Below are 21,430 nucleotides of genomic sequence, written 5' to 3'. Positions count from 1 at the left end.
CCCCCCCTCCATCCTCACGGAGCACCTGCTCTCAGGCGTCCAGGAGCTGAAGGGCTGTGTGAACAGGGCCGGTCCAGCCTCGCAGCCCATCTTCCTGGGGTCAGCTGTTTCCCCCACTGCACTCCTGACGTGGAGCAGGTAAGGTCTTTGGAGCTAGACGCTCCGTGGCCCTGTGCCGGCAAGGTACACAGGGCGGCCTCTGTGGGAGTCAGGCCTCTGAGGCATCTCTCAGCAGCAGAGGACTTTCCCACGGGGCCCTGGACAGCAAGACTGAGGAGTTCCTTGGATCTGCTTCAGGGGAACAGGCGTCTCTGTTTTGGGGCGGGCTGGACCTTGGCAGCGCCTTGCTGCTCCGGAACTCCCAGCCTGCGGCCTGGCCTCTCCCGCCACTGCCCAGACCCGGCTGCGCAGCGGGCTGGACCTTGGCCCGACCTTGCAGTCTTAAAAATAAGCCAAATCCTGTATTTGCACTTAGCCGGGAGGTGAGTGTTCATCTATAGCTGTTAAATACAAATAACCTTTTTTTTTTTTTTTTTTCGGTACGCGGGCCTCTCACCGCTGCGGCCTCTCCCGCCGCGGAGCACGGGCTCCGGACGCGCAGGCCCAGCGGCCATGGCTCACGGGCCCAGCCGCTCCACTGCATGCGGGACCCTCCCGGACCGGGGCACGAACCCGCGTCCCCCGCATTGTTAGGCGGACTCCCAACCACTGCGCCACCAGGGAATCCCCTTTTATTTTAACTTAAAGAATTCCACTGGAAGTCTTTAATTGACTTCAGTTATCAAACATCAGAGAAGAAAAGAATTGGGAACTGTTGTCACTGCTCAATAATAAGATTTTTGCTCCTACTTGGCTCATTGCTCTGGCACTGCTGAGATGTGCAATGTAAGGAAATAATTATGATAATGTATCCAGAGCAGATGCGCTGGAAATTGTTCTATAACTTTGATACAGTTTTAATCGACCAAAAGAAAAAAAATCTTAGCTTCCTTTGAGAACTATAGTTGGACAACCTCTGTCTATGTTGTATATGAATTTATGTGTGTGTAAATTTACATTTTTTATAGAATGATGGTGTGTTAGATAAATGTCTTAGTGTTCATCTAACTACCATTCATCATCTCAGTTTGCAGGTGGAAAAACTGAATATGCACTGACTTGGCCTAAGTCTTATAGAGCTGTGAATAATTTTAAGTAAGTTCTTCAGACTTCCAATCATGTTTTCTATATTTCCCTGAGATAAAGCCAGGAACAAGCACACAAACCCAATGTTAGAGTCCCGATGCCTAAATGCTTTGAATACATCCTTGCACACTTCAGAAAGTATCAACAGTGATTATACTACAAACACTCTACCAGTAAGGGTGAGTACCATACTAATAAAGAATAAACCTAATTCGGTAATTTAATGTATCAATTTAGAAGCATATCTGTTTGTTGCATCAGAATCTCTTTTTTAAAAAGTAAAAAAAAAAACAACAAAAAAATTCACAACATATACACTAAGTCTGTAAGACATTAAAAAACTACCAGACAACTGGTATTGCTGTGTGAAATACTAAGAGGCCTATCAAATGATTTTATAAATAGTACTAGTAATAGCCATTTTCATAGAGTGCTTATTACGTGCCAGGCATTGTCCTAAACAGTTTATATGGAAACTCACACAGTCCACACTACAGTCCAGTGAGGAGAGGGCCATTATTATCATGTTCATTTATAGATGATAAGAGTTCAATAACTTCCTCAAAATCACCCATAAAGTAAATATTGGAGCCAGGATTTGAACTCCTAAAATATGGCTCTAGATTCTGGCCTCTTGTTAGTTATTTCTCTCCCACAGCCAGCATCTTTTATTAGCTGTATACACAGCCTAATAATCTCTTTATGCAAATATACTTTTCAGAATGGGTACAAGGTATGAAGATACTTTTATCATAAGCAAATGCCCTATAAAGTCATCTACTGCAGAGGAGGCTTCAATAACTAGGCCAACAAGCTCCCCACCTGGGTAAGCGACATCACCTAGACAAGTAAGTTTCCTGTTTTTCTGCCCCACGTTTTAGCCTCTAATTGGCCTTGTGTTGTGAGGGACTCCCCGTGAAAACCTGTCAGAGCTTTGACCAGTAAAGTTTGTGTGTGCTCCTGCCACCTTGTGGTTGTATATTGTTCCTTGGTCAGCTCTGAAATCCCCTACACTTGATATATATTTTCCATTTTGGTCATCTGTTTTTTATTCCTTTGTTCCTCCTTTCCTGTCTTCTTTTGGATGAGTCAGGTATATTTAATTATTCCATTTTTTTTTAACTTTTCCATTAACTTTTTAGCTCTATATTCATTTATTTTTCTCATAGTAGTAATTTATAGGGACTGTAATATGCATTTTTTATTATATTACTGTCTATCTTAAATTAGCACATTTGTCACTTCTAAATGCAAGTGCCTTCAAACAGTTTAATTCATTTACCACCACTCCTGCCTTTTGTGCTCGTGTTATCATAATTTTTACTTCTACATTTTTGATCTGCCTTATAAGACGTTGTTGTTCATTGAAGTAGTCAGTATTTATTTACATTTACTTTTTCCAGGGTTTGTTTACTTCAGAAGTTCTGTGTTTCCATATATTGTCATATTTTATTTAATATGAGAAAACATAATATACCGTAGTGTAGGCCACCTGCTCATGTATTTACTCAGCTTTTATTTATCTGATACATCTTTACTCCATCTTCAGTTTTGGAGGACATTTTTGCTAGAGAGAGATTTCTGAGTAACTTGTCTTTTTCCTTTTGATCACTTTAAAGATATTCCATGGTCTTCTGCCTTCTATAGTTATGATGACCATTAAGCTTTAAGTTTAATTTTTGTCCTTTTGAATGCAAAGTGTGATTTTCTTTGGCTGCTCTTAAAATTTTATCTTTATTTTTTGGCAATCAGACTGATAACCAATTGGTAACTAAAATACCTAAATCACCTGTAGATTTCTCTTTCCTTTTTTATTTTTCTTTGATTTGGGGTCATTTGTTTCTTTTCTTTTTGCATGCTTCGTATGTTTGAATTGGAGGAAAATTGTAGAAATTCTAAATGATGTTATCTTCCTCCAGGTGGGCTAAATTTTCTTTTGCAAAACAACCGCAGCACTATTGGATCACCTTGGTCCTATTAAGGCTTGGTTTTCGTCTTTGTTAGGGCTAGTTATTTTATTTTTGTCTTCATTCCCAAAGCCCTCACTATTAGAGCATAGCCTTTCTGGGGTCTCAAATTAAAGCACGGGGTAGTAACGAAAGCTACCCCTAACTTTGACTGGGTTTGAACTCCAGCTTTTCTCCCTAAATCATGTGGCTACTGCCATGTCTGCTTTAGCATTTTAACCTCCCAGATGCTACTTCTAGTAAGTTTTAAAAACATTTTTGAGTGTTACCCTGTGAGTGCACAGCAGGTCAGACAATGATTTAGGGGAGATGTGTATACTAATTTTTAAGCCCTCTCTCTGAGGTTTCCTTCTCCACTGGTGTTTGCCTATTAAATCCCAGCCAGTTTGGCAGCACCAACATCTGGCCTCAGTCTTCTCAACACAGTAAGACTTACACTTTCTGCTTCTGCTCTATCATCTCCCTTATCTGACATTTCATTATACAATTCCCTTCTCACAAGGGTTTTACCCCTTCAAGCCTGGACTATATTTGATGCTTTCCAAATCCATGTTTTATAGATTTTTTTCAGCTTTTATAGTTGTTCTGTGCTGGAAGGCTAGTCCAAAACAGGCTATTCTACACTGGCTGTAACCAAAAAGCTACAAATGTTTGTTTTTATAAGCTGTATTTTATTTGGAAGAGGTAATGAAGCCCATGGCAACAATAAAAAATTCAGATGTTCTAAAGATATATCATGAAAAGTATGTTACTTTGAATTTATAAAGTTTCTCTTTATAAATTCAACCAAGCCTCATATGGATTTACAGTCACAGATCTGCATGTCTTTGTATTTATGGATTTGTGCATACATGCATGTGAACTCTTAACCATTATGCTATTCTGTCTAATTAAGAAATTAACACCTCCTTATTAATTTAAAATATTTTGACCAGTCATTTTTCTTTTCATTTTTAAACTTGTATGTGTATGTTGTTAAATTTTTTAAAAAATTAATTAATTTATTTTTGGCTGTGTTGGGTCTTCGTTTCTGTGCGAGGGCTTTCTCTAGTTGCGGCAAGCGGGGGCCCCGCTTCATTGCAGTGCGCAGGCCTCTCACTATCGTGGCCTCTCTTGTTGCGGAGCACAGGCTCCAGACGCGCAGGCTCAGTAGTTGTGGCTCACGGGCCTAGTTGCTCCGCGGCATGTGGGATCTTCCCAGACCAGGGCTCAAACCCATGTCCCCTGCATTAGCAGGCAGATTCTCAACCACTGCGCCACCAGGGAAGCCCCTGTTGTTAAATTTTTTAAGTCTTTTCCTTAATGATTTCGGGTGTCATTCTGCTTAGAGGAGCCATTCTTACTTCAAGCATACATTAAAAAAAAAAAACTTCAACGTTTTCTTCAAGCACTTTAAAGTTTTTATTTATTATGTTTAAATATTGGATAAATCTAACATTTATTTTGGTATAAGGACTGAGGAAGGAGAAATCCAACTATATTTTTCCAAATGGCTCTCCATTTTTCCTAGCACTGTTGTTTGAATAATTCATCTTTCCCACATAAATCTGAACATGCTGTCTTATTTGAACTAAACTTCCATAAATATTGCTATAATTATTGGCTGTATCTTCTGATCTATCGATCTAGCTATCTATCAGCCAATACAAACATGCCTTGTTAATTTGCTTTGTAACATATTTTAATGTTTGGTATGGCTTATGGCTTACTACTTGTGTTTTTTAAAAATTGCCAGCGAGTCTCACATGTTTATATTTTCATAGGAAGTGTAAAAGTCATTTTTTGTCAGTTAATAGTCCAGTTTGAGACACAGGTATAATATTGGATGCCTTATGCTTTTGGTTATAGTTACAGTTTCTGCTACCATAATTTTTCTTCTTTTTATTAAACCAGATCAATGATATCCCCAGAGCCTATAATGTGAGGTCATATGTCATACACACTTCGTGATGTGGTGACATTCCTGCTCCCACTGTACACATCTTCGCTGCCCAGCAGAATACTTCTGGGAGAGATCATCCTTTTCTCTTTCTGTCTTGTTACAAAATAACTCTAATCCTTCTAAGTAGGATTTAGTAGACATAAATGTATAAAACATATCACAAAGAAGTATTTGATATAAATAGGCAGCAAGTTGTAGTCTCCACCAAAAAAGAATAACATAACCAGTATCTTTCAACATTGAGCTGTGCACTGAATTTAGAGAATGTTTTCACTTAGTTCCTGGTTCCCATTCTATCTGCTATAAATATGCATTGCACTGGAATATACACAAATTCTAAAACTTTGCAGCTTGTACCTTTTAAGTTATGATTCCAACCTACATTTTATGAAAGCAATAAATACCATAAAACTCATTTAATATTAACATTTTTCTTTTACATCCTTTAGTAGAGGAAAATGATCTTAATTTGATTTTTTGTTAGTCTGATGAACATGTCAAATAATAATTCCTCAAATTCCAGTAGTGTCTTAAAATTTACGAGCTTTTTTCACATGTAATATTTAATTTGAGTTTGACAAAAAGTCCATGAAATAGATGTTTATTTTTCCATTTTACAAATGGGGAAAGCAAAAGCAGAGATGTTAAATGGTTTTAGTGAACTCCAAAATGATTTGAAAATAAAATAAGATACTTCTGCTTTAAATATGATTGCTATTAATTTTGTTTATTAAAAAATATTAAGAACCTATGGAGCTGATTCTGAAATTTTCCATGCATTTACTGAAATAGTGAAATTATTGAAATAGTAGAGAGTGACATACACATTTTAACTGTTACTTATATCAGAATATTATATTGTCACAGGAGGTTCAAAAATATCACTTTTTTCTCAATCTAGAGCCTGTGAAATTTTTTACATCAAAAAAAAACAAACCATTGATAATCACAAAGACATAGAAAAGTGTTACAATCATACATTCCAAAAGGGGAAACTAAATATTTCTGTCATTTACTACTTTATTTGAAATATCTATCAACTTAATAAGGAGACATTTCTACCACATAATTTTTGAAACTGATGTTGAGTCTTTGAGAAGATTTCTGGTCTTGACTCATGTACCAAAAAAAGTATTATGTAGTTTAAGGATTTATATTGGATCTTAGTTCAGATTTTATTTTATGCTTATCATATAGTCTAAAATCATTAGAAATATTTCACCCAGAAATGCTTAAATGAAATAGTGTAGATAAAAATTGAGCAGAAGGTATGTTTGGAGAAAAGAATTAGAAGGGCAGAGAATTAGAAGAGGCTACTTTTATAAATGATTGGAAGACAAATGACCCTTGGTATATTTGGTTTTTTTCACAGAGTTAACAGATACAGATTAGAGACTGTTTTAAATATCCTCAGTGCTTGGAGATAATCCTTCATTCATTTGGTTGATGCTATATTGAAATACAGGGCTAGTGCAGTCACATAAGTAGGGCAGACACTTAGGATCAAAAGTCAATGAGTCGTTTTGCTGACAAGAAGTTAAGAGTTGAGAGCTTTGATAGTGTCAGGTCATTGGGGGAACCCAAGATCTGGAAGATCAAAAAATGGTGGGAAACTAGGTGGTTGATAAATTAGGCCAGAGTCTGGAATACCTAAAGTTGATAAAGTAGAATAAACAACAGAAAAATAAAAACAGTGAGAATACAGAAGAGAATAATAGTCTGGACAGGTTTATTTGTCTGTGATGTCAAAGAGAAACATATGGTTCAGTTGCCCTGAAGGCTTGTGTAGGATAGATGCAACAAAGGTAAGTGTGTCATGTGTGTCTTGTGTACATTACTCTAGGAGAATTTATCACTATACCTTTACTTGTTGAAATAGTGTTATTAACCAAAATGCTTGACCTTCTAACTGCTTTGTGTAAAAAAGAAGTAGTGATGCATGTGATCTGGTATGGACCCAACTAAGATTATTTAAGAGGATATTAGTCCATTACAATGTAAGTTCTACTTTGATGTATTGATTTTATTGCCTTTAAGAGACTTGTTACATTATAAATCAGGATTTCATTGAATACTGCCATATTTTAATCATTAATTTTTTTATTCATAGGATAGAGTTTATAAATACTTGTACATTTTGATTCATGTATAAGAATACACACACATAGTATATGCATATTAAGAACAATTTATGTCTGATCACAAGACCAATAATTTATTTTTTATGTATGTATTTTTTCTTTTTATCTGCACACACTCTATTTCCTTACAATACCACAGATGAAAAGTGTTGAAATTATAGCATCTCACATGTAATACAGTAAATGTGAAACTTTGCAAACATTTGAAAATAAGAATATAAATTAGGAAATCATTCATGTGCTCTTTATTAACAGGTATTGCTAAATATAAACTTTATTGCATGTGTTAAATTGTCTTTTCTGCTTTATACGAGTCATCTTGTTTAAACCATTTAAACATTTTCCTTTTGGCAATTGAAGAAATATAACAATTCCGAAAGGAAAGAAGGAATGTTCCTCCACAGTGAAAAAAAAAAAAATTAGACCAACCCACAGATAATTTCTGCTGGTTCTAATGGCTCTTACCCAGCTCTTTTGGTTAATAGGACATTCTGTTTGACAGTAGCCTTCAGTGTAGCACTGCCAGAGAAAGCTAGCCTGGGCACGCAGCAGCCAAATATTCTTCCACGTCGTCGCACGCTGAGTAAATCTTTGCTTACTGGCAGCCTTGCCCGCTGGTTGGAGCACTTGACTGGAAAGGAGAAACAGATATAGATGTGAAAACTTGGGCAGGGTGAAAGAGGAGAAATGGAAAAGTTCAGGAAAAAACAAGGGGAAAGGTTTTGAGAATTATTTTCCATAAAAATAAAAAAGTTAAAAAATTTTAGAATGATGAATCAAAGCGAGAAATGTTCTTGTGTAATTCATAGCCACACAACGATTGCTTCCATGGATTTTAAAAGCAAAGCAATACAATGAAAACAGTCTTTAGATAGAAGTATCAACAGTATTGACTTTTTTACAGGTTATTTACACTTAGATGAAACACAGTTCTAGCAAGAGTAGGATGAAGGTTTACTTCCAGGGAAACATGCCTCCATAATAAACAAGGAAGTACTGTCTTTGTTCTAATTATTTATGAGCAAAAATTTAGCATATATATTATTATTTAGATAATTTAAATATTGAAAATATTTAATTGTAGGGTAATAACCTAAGTAAAGCATAATTGAATTCCTGAGAATAATATAACCATAACTAACATAAACATTGTAATAATATTTATTGAGTGTCTGTTATGTTCTAGATGCATATAATTTATCCTACACCTTATATAATGAAGTGGATAAAACCTAAAAGGTTTCATTTTTGGAAAGATGACAGTGAGGATCAAGCACAAATAAGTCTTTGAAAGACAAATATCTTTTCAAGAGCATTATTGAAAATAACTACAAGTATAGATTAAAATATTTAGGAGTCTTAATGCCCCATGCTTCCTATCCTACAGCCATTCTTTTTTTTCTACAGCCATTTTTAAGCAAACCATTTCCATAAGTAAAATGTATACAGGTGATTGAATTTGTGTGAGGATAGAACAACAAACCACTGTCTTACAGTATCAGTGGTGACTAGACATCCATGAATGGAAAATGTATGAAAAACTGGCTAATAGCAACCCTTCCATCAGATTTGTCTATAAAGATACTAGACAGGAGAAGATAGATATGTAAATTTTCATAAGCATCAATTGTTCAAGGAGAGGTTTAGATATCTTGGAAGAGCTGGATGTGTCATATAAAGGATTAAAACAACAAAATATTACATAAAGAAATTAGGATTAATAGAATAATAAGGCATAAAATAAAAGGATGCACATGATGTGGGTGAGTTACGTTGAAGGCAGGACAGACATAGAAAGCAAATGAGAATAATGGAGCGGGTATCGGGGTTAAAGATCATGGTCTGAGATAGGGTAGCTGGAAAATAAAGGTATCCCTGAGCACTAATAGTAAGATTGATGTAGCTGGTGAATGAATGAGTTGAGAGATCAAATTAAGAAACTCTCCCAAAAAGCAGCATGATCGTATAAAGTTATAGAAAACATACAACAATTGCTAAGAGAGAGTGAGACCAGAAATAGAAATACATAAATCCACACAGAAACTTCAGAAAAAGAGAAAAATAAAAGTAAAAAAAGAATTTTGAAGAAACAATTTACATAAAATTTCCCAGGATTGAAAAATACATGTGAAAGACTTGTGATTGCAAGTATGCAGAGAGTACAAAACAGGAGAAAGGAAAATTCACACCTAGTATAGTGAATTTTAAGAATATCAAAGTCAAAGGGAAAATTCTAAATATTTTCAGGGAGAATGAAAAGACCTACAAAGGAATAAGTTTCAGATGAACATCAAGCATTTCAATAACACCACTGGGTACAAAATTTCAAAGGGGTAATATTTCTTAAGTTTTCAAAATAAAGAACTTAGAATTTTCTATTCAGACAGGTTGCTTAGGAAACTCAGGACTGGAGAGACTCCTTGGGGGTGAATTCCCTGGGTTTCTTTATTGCTTCACCCTGACATCTGGTTAGGGTGTTGCAGAAACCTCCAACCTGGAGCCATCTAAGGATACAGATATTTTTAAAAATTTCCAAGAAAAGGGTAGCCTAAAAAAGAAAACGTTTTTGGCAATATCTACTCAAACATCAACAGAACAACTGCCCCTGCCCCCATGGTTCCAGATAAGTGGAAGGTGAGGTTGATCTTTCAACCCACACCTGCCTCACAGAATCCAGTGATGCTCTGAATGCCCCCCCCCCCACCCCACCGAGTGCTGACAGGATCAAGTAGGCAGCTGACCTTCCCTCCTCAACCAGCTGAAGCAGGAGGTGTTTCCATTCCTTCGCTGGGGTGATGGCAGTGGGGCTGAGCAGAGCACTGATGTCTATTCCACACCCAGCAGAAGCAGGCAGCAGTCCCTCCAGCACTGCAGCCAGGTAGTGTCAGTGTGATCCAGTGGTGAAGTAAGCCTCCACTGCAACCTGGCATCAAAGACCCCGAACAAGGTGGTGCAAAGCCGGCTACTCACTCCTCTCCTCCAGATCAGTAGGTCTCAGTGGGGAGGGTGAGTATCTACCTTCACCCAGGATCAATGAGGCAAAAAGAAGTGGTAAGAAGTAAGGCTAGTCTGTATTCAGCTTCTCCCTCTTTCTTCCCCTAGTGGCAGGGAGCCCAGCGGGGAGTTGAGTTTGTACCCCTGGTTGGAGATGGTAATGCTGCACTAGTAGACACCCCACTTGTGTGAGGTAAGATGGTGAGGCCAAGCAAGAAGCTGATCCCAAATGCCTGCTTGGCCCTTGTGTATGTTTCAACATGGAAAAGGTCTGCTATAAATATGAGTACAATATATACACATATACTTATTTATTCCAGTGTCTTATAATGTCTGAAAGTCTAGAATGCAATAAAAACCATACCAAGAACCAGGGGAATATCATACTATGGATGAGAAAAGACAGTCAACAGATGTCAAAAAAGAAACAAATCAAACGTTGGAATTACCAGACAAGGATCTTAAAGTAGTTGTGATAAAAGCACTTAAACAAGCAATTAAAAGTTCTCTTGTAATGAATGAAAAAAAAAAACCAAAATCTCAGCAAAGAAAATATCAAAAAGGAACTAAATGGAAATTATTGAACTGAATAATACAATAACTTAATACATAATTCTCTGGATGGGTTCAGTAGTGGAGTGGAGATGTCAGAGGATAAAATAAGTGAACTTACGGACATATTCAATAAGATTTACCTGATTTAAGTAACAGAGAAAATGGAATAAAGAAAGTTAGTGGAGTCTGGGACTGTGGGACAAAAACTAAATAGCTACCATTCATATCATTGGAGTCCCAGAATGAAAGGAGAAAAAGAGTAAGACTAAAAATAATGACTCTCCTCTGCAAAAGACACTGTTAGAACAAGAAGACAAGTTACAGCCTAGGAGAAAATAGTTGCAAAACACATTTTGATAAAGGAAAATTATCCAAAATAAACAAAGGACTCTAAAAACTCAACAATAAGAAATCCAATTTAAAAATGGGAAAAAGGGCTTCCCTGGTGGCGCAGTGGTTGAGAGTCCACCTGCTGATGCAGGGGACACGGGTTTGTGCCCCGGTCCGGGAAGATCCCACATGCCGTGGAGCGGCTGGGCCCGTGAGCCATGGCTGCTGAGCCTGCGCGTCTGGAGCCTGTGCTCCACAATGGGAGAGGCCACAACAGTGAGAGGCCCGCGTACCGCAAAAAAAAATAATAATAAATAAAAATAAAATAACAAAAATGGGCAAAAGATCTGAATAGACCAAAGAGGATACACAAATGGCAAATTATGAAAAGATGCTCAATATCATATATCGTTAAGAAATTGCAAATTAAAATGGCCATGAGATATTACTACACAACTGTTAGAACTGGAGAAAATCCAAAATGCTGAGATCATCAAATCCTAGGGAGGACGTGGAGCAACAGGAACTCTTATTCACTGCTGGTTGGAATGCAAAACAGTACAGCCACTTTGGAAGACAATTTCTTTTTTCTTTCTTTTTTTTCCTACAAAACTAAGCATACTCTTGCCATACGATCCAGCAATTGCACTCCTTGGTATTTAAACAAATGAGATCAAATCTTATCTCCACATAAAACCTGCACATGGATGTTTATAGCAGATTTGTTTATAATTGCCAAAACTTGTAAACAACCAAGATGTTTTTAAGCAGATGATTGGACATAAACTGTGATACATCCAGACAATGGAATATCATTCAGTGCTAACAAATCAATGAGAAAAAAAATATATTGTTTAGTAGAAAGTTTTGGGAGAACTGGTTTATGATATGAAGAAGATTAAAAATGGATTCCAACCTAACCCAGTACTCACAGGTGAATGTCCAATGAATTAATGTCAGATGTCTTAATTAGGAAAGGTAAAATACTAAAGATAATAAAACTAAGGGAGGGCGCATATCTCTGCAACCTAGAAGGGAAAAACAACTTCTTCAAGATCACAAACCAAATCGATTCTTTTAGTCATACCAAAACTAAAATTTCTATTTAACAATACCATAGTAAAGAAATTGATAACTATCAGAATGAGAGAAAATATTTTTAATGTCTAGAATCAATAAGGGATTAAGATCTAAAATATACAAAAATCTCTTAAAAATTATATAAAATACGGCCCCAATGGAAAAAACAGACAAATTTATTTGTCAAAGAAGAAATCCAAAAAGCTCACAAAAATATGAAGACACACACTAACTCATAAGTGGGAAATACATGTTACAACAATACTGAGGTATCACTTTACACCTATTGGACTGGAAAAAAAGTAGAAAACTGGAGAATGGCGGGTGTGGGCAGGAGTGGGGGGATATAGGACCTCTGCTGGTGCAAAGTCTGACTATTGCAACCATTCTTAGAGCAATCTGGCATTACTTAGTCAAAGTGTGTATATGTATACCCTACCTGTACATCCTCCCTGACAGATTTACTTGCCCATTTATAGTTGGAATGTTGGTTGTCCTAATTTGGTACAACTTATGAATGAAGTTGCATGTTTATCGTTATCGTTGTGAGTTCAGTCACCCCCTCTTTTCTGTTTTTTTTCCTGCCTCTTTTTCCACTGTGCCTCACCTCAATAAGACATACAACTGCTACATTCATTTATTTTGCTTTAATGGAAAATTAATTTTAAATATTTGTTAGAAGAATATTAAGTGTGTGGTATAGAAAAAACCTGGTCAGTGGTAACATAACCTTGTTACTCGGTTTCAGATGAAAAAAAGTTGTTGTAAAGGTAATTTAAATGATATGGAAACTATTTCCAAAATGAGAGAGTCCACAAAGATCTCAGTTTTTCTTTTGATTCAGTGATAAGGTATGGAACTATTTGCTATCCCTGTCTGGAGGTCGGGGCACTAAAACTGTAGAGGTTGTGTATTTTGTTTCGATAAGTGAGTCTAAAGGAACAGGGTAGATTAAGTTTTTAGATTCTTGCATCATCTCATTGATAGTCACTATAACTAGAAATCATATAGTTTTTAAATGAGAGAAAAATGCAGTGCCTCAGGCAATACTGATGTTGAGTATTAGTCCCCTTTCACTAATAGTGTAGAGGTGGGTGGCAGTCTAGGGCAGGAAAGTAGCTCTGCTCCCCCTACGTCATTTAAGGACTGGGGTTCCTGTTTGTGTTCCTGTTGCTCTCTTCTTGGATGTTTCCCCCATCTGTATGGTTAAACCTGTGCCACTGCTGTGAACACATTTCAGCTTATCTGAAGGAGAAGGAGCAAAGATGAGGATAAGCTCTCTATCTTTCAAATGATGATAACAGGACATTTTTCCCATTACTTTTGTTCACATTAGTCTGAACGTTCTCATATGGTCACCCCTAGTTTCATGGAAACTGGGAAATGTAATTCTCATCTGCATGGCCATAACCTGCCTAGATCTCTGTTATTAAGCGTGGCAGAGACTGGCTAGCTACTCAGCAAACCCATTTTTTGGTAACCTTTATTAGTTCACTGTGGAAAAGGGAAAAACATTGTAGATGTGGGGCAACTAGTAGTGTGAAATGCCCTCCGTTATTCATTGTCAGATTGGATATAAAAGCAAGTTCCAACCAGCTACAAGAAAACCACTCTAAATGTAAATACACTAATATATTAAAGGAAAAATAATGGAAAATGATATGTCACGTAAGACTAATCAAAAGATAGCCAGAATGGCTATATTAGTGTCAGATAAAGTAAGCTTTATAACAAGGAATAGACATTTCATACTGATAAAGGGGTCAATTAATGAAAAGGATATAGAACTCCTAAATATGTATTCACCTAATAACACAGCTTCAAAATACATGAAACCAAAACTGATCTAAATTCAAAGAAAAATACAGAAATTTTAAATTATATTTGGTTAAAAAATGCACCCTTTCTCCTTATAATCAGAAGCAAGGTGATGATATCTGCTCTTACCACTTCATTAAACATTGTATTGTTTAATGCTGTTGGGTTCATATCCAAAAAGGGCCATATCCATATTGGCCCAGACCAATGTAAAGAAGATTTTCCCCTATGTTTTCTTCTAGCAGTTTTACAATTTCAGATCTTAGGTTTAAGTCTTTTATCCATTTTGTGTTGATTTTTATATGTGGTGTGAAATGTTCAATTTCATTCTTCTGCATGCCATCTTAGAATAAAATAGGGCAAGGAAAAGATATAGAAGTCATCCTATTTGGAAAGGAAGAAGTAAAGCCATCTCTGTTAACAGGAGTCATGATCTTCTGTGTTAAAAAATATATCATAAGGACTCTACAAAAAAGCAAATATAGTGGATAAGCTTATTAATCACATGCACACTAAAAACTCCCCCCAATATTTCTGAGGTGTATCAAAGACCTAAGTAAATGGAGAGATGAACCCATTCTCCTACATCTTTGTGGTCCATACTCTGGGACCCAGGGTGCCAGAGCAGTATCTAGAACATACCTGCTGACTCTGTTAAAAAGAAAGAAGAAGACTTTAGAGCAACTTTAAGGCTTGTAAATACATAGAACAAATATTTAAAAAAGCAAAAAGAAATTGACTCAATACTATTTCTTTTCACTTTCAAAATATAAAGAACAAAATAAAGATAAACATTGCAAGCTTAAAAGAAAAAAAAAAAGTGAGATGCTCTTAACTTTTAAAATCTTCCTTAATGTTTCTACCTACAAAATGGCTCATGTTACTTCTGCTCACATTTTATTAGCCAAAGCCACTGGTCAAGTTTATTTTAAAGGATGCAAGGAAGTATAATCTTTCCCCAGGAAGGGGCACCAGATATTGTTGAACAGTAATACAGTCTATCTTACCATCCAAGTTATTGATTAAAATAAAAAGGGGAAATTGCTCTGGGATTTAAGGTTTGGAGTTTTGGCAATGGAAACTAGTAAACCGTGTTTTCATTTTGGGAGACACCTCTAGGTTGACTTTAAATGTAGTACAGTCATATAAAATTCTTATCTTAATAAAGATGCAGAAAAAAAAAAAAGATGCAGAGGTCATTTCATAAATTGGGGCTGTTTTCAAGGAGTTCCTTCATTTTTCCTGTGGATCACCAGATATCCATCAGCTTTATACTCACTTGAGTTACTTCCACCTTTGCAGTTATGCAAGGATTCTTCTCATCTGAAAATCTTTATGGTATAGAATGACTTTTTTTGGTTCTTTGATTCCTTGCTGTCCCCAAATATGCACACATTTATTTTAGTTTAGGGTTTTATTACTAGTGATCTTAGAATGTAAGCTCCATGAGGGCAGGGAGTTTTGTCTGTCTGTTGCCGTATCCCCAATATGTGAAAGATTATAGTTCAATAAATATTTGTGGAATGAATAAAATTATAAGAAGTAAATGATTGCAACAGGTTTATTAATTAATTTATTTTTAGCTATGTTGGGTCTTCGTTTCTGTGCGAGGGCTTTCTCTGTGGCAAGCGGGGACCACTCTTCATCGCGGTGCGCGGGTCTCTCAGTATCGCGGCCTCTCTTGTTGCGGAGCACAGGCTGCAGACGCGCAGGCTCAGTAGTTGTGGCTCACGGGCTTAGTTGCTCCGCGGCATGTGGGATCTTCCCAGACCAGGGCTCGAACCCGTGTCCCCTGCATTGGCAGGTGGATTCTTAACCACAGCGCCACCAGGGAAGCCCGCAACAAGTTTAAATAATGATCTTATTATAGGGTTGTTCAAACTATCTTTCAAATTATACTGCCTTTTATAGAAAATCTCTTTTTTTGTTCTAAAAGAAGATACTAACTTGTATAAAATGTCATAGATCAGAGGAGACTAATGAGATGTAACAAATAAATGCATGTGGTATCCTGGAACAGAAAATGGAAATAGGTAGAAAAATTAAGGAATTCCGAATGAAGTCTGAAGTTCAGTTCATAGTATTTTACTAATGTTAATTTCTCAATTTTGATAATTGCATGATGGTTATGTAAGATTTTAACATTAAGGGAAGCTGAATAAAAGACAGGAACTTTTCTGTCCTATCTTTGCAACTTTTCTGTAGGTCTAAAATTATTTTGAAATAAAAAGTTAAAGGCATTTTTGTGACCATTAGGAAGTTTTGTACAACCTTAATTATATACTTTAGTATGTGTTTTTAATGTGATAAAAGTCTTGTTAGACTTCTTGAACATCCTCATCTGATAGTCATTAAAAAAATAAGTATTTAAGGATGGAACATTTCAGTTTTTGGATTTCCTTTAAATACTTCCACAAAATAGATAAGTGTATAGGTGAAAAAAACCTGGCAGAATATAGAAAATTATCAAAGCTGATAGATTGGTACAGGGGGTGGTTTCGTTTATTTATTCACTTTGCTTTAATATGTTTGAATTTTCCCTAATGAAACTTTACAAAAAGAATTAAGAAAAAAAAACACACACTGTTTATCTTTGTGTTTTGACAAATCTGTCTTTCATGAATACTCTGGAAAATGATACTGTTGGGCCTACCTAATACTCTTTCCTCATTTGTTTATAGAACCCCAATATTCTCAGGAGCTAAAATGCTCAAGGAAAGTGCATCCTTCCCTACTCCCCAGGGGATGAAGCATGAATATCTAAATGAAGCTTGGTTACCACATTTACTCTGTCACAGATTTTTTTAGAGATGATGAGGTGATTGAGTTACAGAAGAAGATATTTAAGGAGACATCTGCTTGGGGTCAAGGTGGCTCTGGTAAGGATTTTGCTCCATGGATATAAAGAGAGCAAGATAAACACACTCCTACCTTGAACAAAGTTCTGTGGCGATATGACAGCTTGGAGTTGTGCTTTTCATTATGTAGCTAAGAAGTGACAAGCATTTATTTTAATAAAAGCTAATATGCTGAGGATGGCAAAATGGAAAAACAGTGAGAACCTAGGACATTAATAATTTTGTTGAGTTATGACATCAGGCCTAAAACTTCCTATCTGCAAAGTTGTTAAACATCTTTATTTCATAAATCACCTTCTTTGAGCATTGTATTTCTTGCAGTCAGAACCATTTTCAGGGACTTCCCTGGTGGTGCAGTGGTTAAGAATCCGCCTGCCAGTGCAGGGGACACTGGTTTAATCCCTGGTCTGGGAAGATCTCACATGCTGTGGAGCAACTAAGCCCGTGTGCCACAACTACTGAAGCCTGCGCACCTAGAGCCTGTGCTCTGCAACAAGAGGAGCCACTGCAATGAGAAGCCCGCGCGCCGCAACGGGGAGAAAGCCAACGCGCCACAACGAAGATCCAACGCAGCCAAATAATTAAATAAATGAAAAAATACATACACTTGCAGCTGGCACAGTTACATAAACATTACTCATGATTGTTTCATGATCACCTCTAAATATTCTTTTATTTCCTTAAAATCAAATTTTCTGGGCCCACTTGAACTAATGTAAAACTATTAGGTCCTCTATTAGAATTTTTTTTTTTTTTCCGGCTTTATTGAGGTGATATTGACAAATAGAAGTTGTATATATTTTCAGTGTACAATGTGATATGTATGTATATATATGTATGTATAGATGTATATACATATGTGTATACATACATTGTGAAATGATTACCACAATTAAGCTAATTAACATAATCAGCTCCTCATGCAGTTATCAGTTTTTTTGTGTGTGGTGAGAACATGTAAGAACTACGCTCTTAGCAAATTTCAAGTATATTATATAGTATTATTAACTATAGTCAATATGCTGTACATTAGATCTCCAGAAATTATTCATCCTATACTACTGAAATTTTGTACCATTTGACTAAAATCTCCTCATTTTAAATGGGGACTAAAACCCCACCATACCCCCAGTCCTTGACAACTACCATTCTAATCTCTGTTTCTCTGAGTTCAAGTTTTTAAGATTCCACATACAAGTGGGATCATGCAGTATTTGTCTTTCTGTGCCTGGCTTATTTCATTTAGCATTATGTCATCCAGGTTCATCCATGTTGTCACAAATATAGAATTTCCTTCTTTTTTAAGACTGAAAAATATTGTGTTTATGATAGATAGATAGATAGATAGATAGTCACATTTTCTTTATTCATTCATTCCTCATTGGACACTTAGGTTTTTCTCCATATCTTGACTATTGTGAATCATGATACAATGAACATGGGAGTGCAAATATTTCTTCCTGATACTGATTTCATTTCCTTTGGACATACACCCACAAATGGGATTGCTGGATCATATGGTAGTTCTGTTTTTAGTTTGTTGAGGAATCTCCATACTGTTTTCCATAATGGCTGAACGAATTTACATTCCTACCAACAGTGCACAAGGATTCCTTTTTTTCCATATCCTCACCAACACTTATATCTTGTCTTTTTGATAATAGACATTCTCGCTGGTGTGAGGTAATGTCTCACTGTGGTTTTGATTTGCATTTCCCTGAAGATTATTAATATTGAGCATCTTTTGATACACCTGTTGGCCATTTGTGCATTTTCTTTTGAACAATGCTTATTCAGTCTTGGCACACTTTTTTAATCAGGTTATTATTATTATTGCTATTGAGTTGTTTGAGTTCCTTATATATTTTGGATATTGACCCCTTATTACATATATGATTTGCAAATATTTTCTCCCATTCCATAGGTTGTTCCTTTACTCTCTTGATTATTTCCTTTGATATGCAAGAGCTTGTAAGTTTGGTATAAACAATTTGTCTAATTTTACTTTTGTTGCCTGTGCTTTTGGGGTAATATCTAAAAATTATTGCCAAGGCCAGTATCAAGAAGCTTTTTTCCTATGTTTTTTCCTAGTAGTTTTACAGTTTTAGGTCTTATATTTAAGTCTTTAATCCATTTTGAGTTGATTTTTGTAGATGGTGTGAGATAAGGATACAATTTCATTTTCCTGAATATGGATATTCAGTTTTCTCATCACCATTTATTATTGAAGATACTGTCCTTTTCCCATTGTGTTCTTGTCACCATTGTCAAAGATCAATTGACTGTAAATGTGTGGATTTATTTTTGGGATCTTTATTCACTTCCATTGATCCATATGTCTGTTCTTATGCCAGTACCATGCTGTGTTGATTACCATAGCTTTGTAGTGTATTTTGAAATCAGATAGTGCAATGACTCCAGCATTGTTCTTTTTGCTCAGGATTGCTTCGGCTATAATGAAGGATAAAAATCATATGATCATCTCAAGAGATGCAGAAGAAACATTTGACAAAATTCAGTACCCTTTAATGATAAACATTCTCAACACTCTTTCATGATAAAAACTCAACAAATTGAAAACTGTCAGGTATATAGAAGGAATGTACTTCAATGTAATAAAGTCCATATATAACAAAACCATAGCTAACATCATACTCAATGGTGAAAAGCTGAAAGCTTTTTCTCTAAGATTAGGAACAAGACAAGGATGCCCCCTCTCACCACTTCTATTCAGTATAGTACTAGAAGTCCTGGCTGGAGCAATCAGGCAAGAAACAAAATTACAGTCATTCAAATCAGAAAGGAAGAAGTGAAATCGTCTTTATTTACAGTTGACATAATCTTATATGTAGAGCACCCTAAAGACTCCACTGAAAAACTGTGAGAACCAATACGCAAATTCAGTAAAGTTACAGGATACAAGATCACACAGAAATTACTCATGTTTCTATACACTACCTACGAACTATCTGAAAAAGCAATTAAGAAAACAATCCCCTTTGCAGTAGCACAAAAAAATACTTAGGAGTAGATTTAGCCATTGAAGTAAAAGATCTGTACACTGGAAACTATAAAACATTGTTGAAAGAAATTGAAGAAGACACAAATAAATGGAAAGATAGCCTGTGTTCATGGATTAGAATAAGCAATTTCCTCTTAATAATTTTTTCTAGCTACCCTGATCGAGAAATTGAAAAAAAATAGTGTTTAAACAGATCTGCCTTCTTTTTGATTTTCAACCATTGGACATTTCCTCTTCTTGTTTACTTTATTTCTTAAAACATGATGTAAAAGCCCTCTTTTGGGTAGGAAATTTTAAAAAGTAATCTTAGGTGCTTCTGTGTTTAAGTTTATTCACAATATTCTTATGTGTTTATGACTTTCCCCCCAGTTTATCATAGTTGAGAGATTTTCCTTTCTGTCTTTTGAATACACTGAACTACTTTTTTATTTATCTTAATTTTTTGGCTCTCTCAATTGTCAATTTACAGCAATATTATTTTTACAAAGAAAATTCAATTTCTGTACAAAATTTATAAAACTAAAACAAATAACTATTCAAATACTGAATTTATAGCATACATGGTGGCCCAAAGACTCTCTTTTAAAAAGTAAGGGAGAAGAAAACTGGCAGGAAAGCCCCAATTCTTTCTTCCTGGAAAACTGGGGGTATTAGCAATTTCTGATGTTTTCATTAGTTAAAAGAAAATACCAAAGTCATCATTCTGTGGTTCTGTCTTTTCTGACTTGAATCTGGGTTTCCATTTTTCCAGGCAGCAGTTCCTCGCTCCTTGGTACTTTACACTGGCAAGGATACTAGGCCTCTAAAGAAAATTTTGAATGAAACTGCTCAGGTATTAGGTAACCAGAGGGCTGCTAATCCTGTTACTAAACTGATTCATGAGTGGTCTTTTTAAATTATATTATATACCTGTCCCCTTCGTAGCCGTGTTATCCGCAGTGTCTCATGGTTTGCTAAGTTATAAATCTGATATATCACTTCCCTGCTTACAGCTCTAAGGCTCTCTATTGCTATGGGGTGATCCATGCTCCTTCTCAATCCATATAAAGTTTTCCATCTCCACGAAACGGGTTCTCCTCTCCAATTAGCCTCATCATTTACTACTCTGGGGTTGGAATTTATGGTCTAACTACACCAAGGTATCTGTAGATCTCCACAATTTGCATCATGCTTTTTACCTCTGCACTTCTGCTTATTGGTTTAGGAAGTCTTTCCCATTGGAATAAAAAACCCATATTAAATGAAGTCAACCATTTAAATCTACATGATATTTGAATAAACTTGACTCAAGCCCCCATATCTATATTCTGTTTCTGTATGTGTAAAGTGGGGGAGGGGTGCAGTATTTTAGTGTTTTCCTTAGATTGCTGTGCATTCCTAGGGCCTTTTTTTTTTTTTTATGGTTTCTCTGGGTCCTGATGTCTGGTTCTATTGAATATTCAGTTACACTCATGTCTTACTTCCTGGGACTGCTGTCTTCTCTTTGCTCCATACCAGTAAAGATGTAGGAAAAAAAAAAAAAGTCACTTTATTTGAGT

The 21,430-nt window shown here is 36.0% G+C and overlaps 1 long non-coding RNA gene across 1 annotated transcript in view; it reads left to right on the top strand.

Annotated features, from left to right (window-relative positions):
- Window positions 1-21,430, top strand: part of LOC307175939 — a 141,136-nt gene continuing 119,706 nt past the window's right edge. The window contains exons 1-3 of the long non-coding RNA XR_013824558.1: window positions 1-138; window positions 1,127-1,194; window positions 1,907-2,033. This is a non-coding gene — a long non-coding RNA (uncharacterized lncRNA). The remainder of the gene's footprint in view (window positions 139-1,126; window positions 1,195-1,906; window positions 2,034-21,430) is intronic.

Source organism: Stenella coeruleoalba (genome assembly GCF_951394435.1).
Source record: "Stenella coeruleoalba genome assembly, chromosome: 17".
NCBI classification, from domain to species: domain Eukaryota; kingdom Metazoa; phylum Chordata; class Mammalia; order Artiodactyla; family Delphinidae; genus Stenella; species Stenella coeruleoalba.
Note: the sequence above shows the minus strand (reverse complement) of the source record. Positions and strands in the feature narration are given on the sequence as shown.